The sequence below is a fragment of the Sylvia atricapilla genome, unplaced genomic scaffold (genome assembly GCF_009819655.1).
Source record: "Sylvia atricapilla isolate bSylAtr1 unplaced genomic scaffold, bSylAtr1.pri scaffold_76_arrow_ctg1, whole genome shotgun sequence".
Taxonomy (NCBI): domain Eukaryota; kingdom Metazoa; phylum Chordata; class Aves; order Passeriformes; family Sylviidae; genus Sylvia; species Sylvia atricapilla.
In genome coordinates this window covers 160,755-166,207 of record NW_027077160.1, presented here as the reverse complement: position 1 = coordinate 166,207, position 5,453 = coordinate 160,755, and the positions used below count along the sequence as shown (strand labels likewise).

The following is a 5,453-nucleotide window of genomic DNA, read 5'->3' as shown; positions in this document are numbered from 1 at the left end:
TCTGGAAAATCCTGATTTGTGCCATTTGAAATGAAAAATTTGAAAGATTTTATCATTCTCCACCATTTTTTTTTTGGATTTGTCCTCTACTTGGAATATTTAGAATTTTTTCCAAAATATTTGGAATATTTTGTGGATTTTTCTGGTGTCTTAGTCCAGAAAAATCCACAAAATATTCCATAAATACCCGGAGAGAATTTTTATTGAGGAAATCAAGGTGGAATCCATAAAATGTATGAATTTTTCTTGAGATGTCACTGGGAATAAATCAATTTTTCAAGGACTGCAGAGGGATATTTTTCCTTCAGTCTTTTTAAGGAATTTCCTCTCGCAGAATTTTAAGGGGAAAAATTCCTCTTTAAAGTTTTTCCCTCTGAGATCTTATTTTTCCTGAATTCTTTGCTAATTCATTTCCCTGACGTTTTCCAGTTATTTTATTGTATTTTATTTCATGGTATAAAATAAAATTCCAATATAAAAATTTATTTTTAAAATTTATTTTATTAAATTTTCATTTTATTTCATCTTATTTCATTTTTATTTTATTTTATCCTAATCTTTTTAAAAATTTTTGAAGATTTTGTTACTTATGTAATTTTGTTATTTTCGAAATTTAATTGTATTTTTTCAATTATATTTCATTTTATTTGTAATTTTTATTGTATTCTATGATTTTATTTTTATTGTAGTTTATCTTTTTTTGTTATTTTTTTGTTATTTTTATGTTCTTTTATATTTTTCTATATCCTTTGATTTTTTCAAATAATTTTCCATTTCTGAAGTTTCTTTTTTTTTTTTTTTTTTGTTTCATTGATTTGATTTGATCTTAACTTATTATTTTATTATTTTAATGCTATTATATGATGAGATGATCCTCCCAAGGATCAAAGATCCCTCCCAACCCATTGGAATTCTCTGGAATTCTCTCTTCCCTTCCGTTTGGGGATGAGGAGGAGGAAAAATCCTGGAAAAAAGGAAGATAAAAGGTTGAAAATCCTTCTTAGGAGGGAGAAATTCCAGTTTGGAAATTGAAGTGAGGCTTGGGAATGATGCTGGGGAAGGAAGGAACGAGGTCGGTCATCCAAGGGCGGGTTGGATCCACCTGGGACACTGGAGGTCCCAACCCATGGATTGGATGATCCTGAAGGTTCCTCCCAACCCAAACCATTGGAATTCTCTCTTCCCTTCTGTTTGGGAGTGAGGAAAACTGGGAAAAGGAAGAGAAAGGGATGGAAATCCTTCCTAGGAGGGAGAAATTCCAGTTTGGAAACCGCCGTGAGGCTTGGGAACAAGGTGGGTCATCCAAGAGCAGTTTGGACAATGAGGCTTGGATCATGTGAGGTGGTGGGAAGTGTCCATGCCTGGACAATCCTTACAGGCCCTTCCAACCCAAATTCCGGGAACTTTGAGATATAAATCCCCAAAAATCCCATTCCTCCAAACCCTTTAACTGCGAGCTCCCGGTGTTTCCCTGTGGCAGATCCTGAAGAAGCTGAAGGGGTTGGCCCTGGAGACGGAGGCGGAGCTGGAGAGGCAGGACGAGGCCCTGGATTCCATCAGCAGCTCCGTGGATCGCGCCACGCTCAACATCGAGCGGCAGAACCGCAGGATGAGGAAGCTGACGTAACTTCCGGTGGGAACGGGGACGCCGGGAGGAGCAGGAGGATTGTCGGGACTGGTTTTTTTTTCCAGAGACACTTTGGGGGAAGGGTTTGGGATGAGGTTTGGAAAATGGCGCTGCTGGGGGTGAGTTGATGAGAGGATCGAAGGTTCCTGGATTTGGATGAGGTTTGGATCTTGGATGGTTGGACCTTGGATAAGGTTTGGATTTTGGATGGTTGGACTTTGGATTATGGTTGGATTTTGGATGAAATTTGGATCTTGGATGATGGTTGGAACTTGGATGATTGGATTTTGGATGAAATTTGGATCTTGGATGATGGTTGGAACTTGGATGGTTGGATTTTGGATGAAATTTGGATCTTGGATGATGGTTGGACTCTGGATTATGGTTGGATTTTGGATGAAATTTGGATCTTGGATGGTTGGGTCTTGGATCATGGTTGGATGTTGAATGAGGTTTGGATCTTGGACCAAGTTTGGATCTTGGATAGTTGGAAGTTGGATGATGTTTGGGTCTTTGATAATGGTTGCATCTTGGCTCTTGACTGGATCTTGGATGAAGTTTGGACGTTGGATCACATTTGCATCTTGGACGATGATTGAATCTTGGATGATTTGAGTCTTGGATGAGGTTAGGACCTTGGATAGTTGAATTTTGGGTGATGGTTGGACCTTGGATGAGCTTTGGACCTTGGATCACAGTTGCATGTTGGATGAGGTTTGGATCTTGGATGTTTGTATTTTGGATGAGGTTTGGATCTTGGCTCATATTTGGAAGCTTCTTTTGGATGGAAAGATCCGGATTTCCGATCGGGATAAAACAAAACTCATGGATTCTCCACTACAAAACCCTGTGAAAACAGGAAGGGATGTGACAAAACCCGACTTCATTTCAATTAATTAATTCCTCACTTAATTAATGTGCTTTTTCACTTTGCTGCTTTCCAGCCCATCAATTCCCTCTCCAGATTTTTTCCCCAATATCCTTTAGGAGCCAATCCTGGGTTTTTTTTTAATTATTATTTTTTTATTTTGTTATTATTTATTTGCACTCAGTCGTGATGAAACATTTCAAGGCTTTTCCAGAATTCCTAAAAACAAAAGGGAATATTTTCAATGAAAGGCTGAAGTTTACTCTTGGCTCTGTTGAGAGCAAAGATCCCTCCCCCTTCTAAATTATTGGTATTCCATTAGGAAAATTTCCCCTTTCCTCAATCCCTTCTCCAGCTGTTGTAAAATATCACTTTTTTTTTAAGTTATTTTTTTAATCTTTCAATTTCAGGCTTGAATTTAATTCTTTTTTCTTCATATTTAATTATTAATTATTAAATTTTTTTTGTATACGTGGTGTTGCTAATCCGACACTTCCCAGTGCAATATTTTGAAACGGTGAAGCTTCAAATCCTTGGATTCGGTGGGAATTTTTCCCATTTTTTTGGAATCCAGCCCAGATTTCAGGAGGAGAAGCCGCCAAACCGCGTCGAGGGCGTTGTTTGCGAGGTTTGTATTCCTTCATCTTACTTAGGACTGGTTTGAACTTCAGTCCCCAGCTTTCCCTGGCATGCACTTTACCGGATAATCCATCCATAATTCCGTAGCCATCGATTCTTTTTTGGGAATAAAACCCTCGGGGAGCTTTTCCTGGTGTTTCCCGCTCCCAAAATCGCTGCTGATTTACCGGGAGACAGAGAAACTTCTCATTTTTTCCGTGGATTTCCGAGTGGATTTCACACCAAATCCGGGTTGAGTTGAGGCTGAGCCAGGATCTGGGAGTGGGATGAGTCCAACCCAGAATTCCCAAAAGGAAATTTCTCGGATTTTGGCGTTTTTCGAGATGTTCTTTGTGCCATATTTTTTTTTATCGTCGTGGGGGGTTTTAGCCTCGACTCCGTGTTTTGTGGGTTGTGTTGAGTCCAACATATCCCCCCCCAAAAAAAAAAACCTTGGAATATTCCTTGGAAAACCCAAATCCTGGAGCTGTACATTGGCTGAATTCCATGTGCCAGAAGGATTTTCCACCTGTAATTCCTTCTTATTAAATCTCTTGGAATTGTGATTTTGGGGTTATTTTTTTTTTTTCGTTTCTGTCTTCACTTGATGGGAAAAAATTCCATCCCTATTTTCCTGTGGGATTGGGATTTCGGTGGATTCTGTGGGGTTTGGGCTTTAAAATGGGTTGATTTGGGATTAAAAATATGGAAAATATGGAAAATATTCCCTGCTGGAAGAGCTGGATGAGCTTTAAGCTTCCGACTCATTCCAGAATTCCGTGATCGTCAACAAGGCTGGGAAGAGTGTTTGATATTCCAGCCACTTAAAATCCTGGGAAAATGGGAATTTTTTACTGGAATCCTCATGGATTTAAGAAGAAGAAATCCCTGGAGGGGAGGAGCAATCCTGGGATTCCCACGTGGATTGGCTTAGGACAGATTTTTAGGATCATCCAGTCCCAATCCAAATTCTTTTTCCATGAGAGGTGGGTTGGAATGGGATGATCCTGAAGATTCATCCCAAACCTTTCTGGGATTTTCTGGGATTTTCTGGGATTTTCTGGGATTTTCTGGGATTTTCCTGGGATTTTCTGGGATTTTCCTGGGATTTTCCTGGGATTTTCCTGGGATTTTCCTGGGATTTTCCTGGGATTTTCCTGGGATTTTTCTGGGATTTTTCTGGGATTTTTCCGGGATTTTCCTGGGGATTTTCCTGGGGATTTTCCTGGGATTTTCCTGGGATTCTTTGTGCCGTTTTCCTGACTCTCTTTGTTGCCTGAAGATCCCAAACTCCAGAATCCCACACCTGCTCTGCAAGGCCTAGAAACCCCCTGGGGGAAATCCCAAAATTCTGGATTTGAGGGATTCCAAACGGGAATTCTGTGTCCCGAGTGACAAATGTGGAGACCCAAAATGGAGTTTCTGGAGATTCCTGGATTCAGGAATTCTTCCTCATCGTCATCCTCCTCTCCAGAACTTTTCCAGCTCCCTGAGGAAAACTTGGAATTTTCAAAGCTTGGAAAACTGATCTCAAAAAGAGAAGGAACGTCTTGGGAACCACCACCGCCCTTGGATCCCGGAGGGTAAAATTCCAGCATCCAAATTCCAGGCTCTCCCTTAGAGCTGCCTGGTTTTCCACACTTTTTTATGGATTTTTAGGGATTGCAAATTCCAGGAGTGAGGAAAAAATCCCAATTTCCCTCAATTTTGGCTCCTCTTGGGCAGTTTGGCCTCATTTTTTGGACTTTTTTTTTGAGAGCCGTTAGGGAAATGAGGTGGGATGGAGGGATGAAGGAGAAGCCAGGAATAAAGGGAAAATAATTCCTGAAATGCATCTTTTTTTTTTTCACCTTTCCATTAAAAAAAAAAAAATTGGGAAAACTTGAGCTGATGAACACGGGGTGAGGTTTTCCCTCCTCTCTCCTTGGCTGTGACCACAGTTGGGGATTTACTTGGTTTTTAATCCGTGGAAATCATGGGGGGAAAAAAGAAGAAAAAAATCCTGTTCTAATTTAGGAGGAAATACCTCGGGCCAAATTCCTGGACAAGAATTAAAAAAGGGAAAGGAAAAGGGAAGGGGGAAGGAGAGGAGAGGATTTTGTGTGGATGAGGCTGGATCAGCTGGATGGGGAAATGGGAATGGGAGCGTGGATTTGGAATTCCGATGTTTTCCTCTTCATCCTGTTTGTGGGAATAACGGGATTCCAGGATGGATTGGGAAGAGAAGGGACTTCAAGGATGATCCCATTCCACCCCAGAACACCTCCTGCTGTCCCAGGGTGATCCAAGTGTCCAACTTGGCCTTGGACATTCCAGGGATACAGGGGTGGCCACAACTTC

The 5,453-nt window shown here is 40.7% G+C and overlaps 1 long non-coding RNA gene across 1 annotated transcript; it reads left to right on the top strand.

Annotated features, from left to right (window-relative positions):
* Positions 1 to 849: 849 nt before the first annotated feature.
* LOC136375032 (uncharacterized) lies at positions 850 to 2,600 on the top strand. Its single transcript, XR_010746030.1, has 2 exons — positions 850 to 986; positions 1,481 to 2,600. It is a non-coding gene; the product is annotated as an uncharacterized lncRNA (long non-coding RNA).
* The last annotated feature ends 2,853 nt before the right edge of the window (positions 2,601 to 5,453 follow it).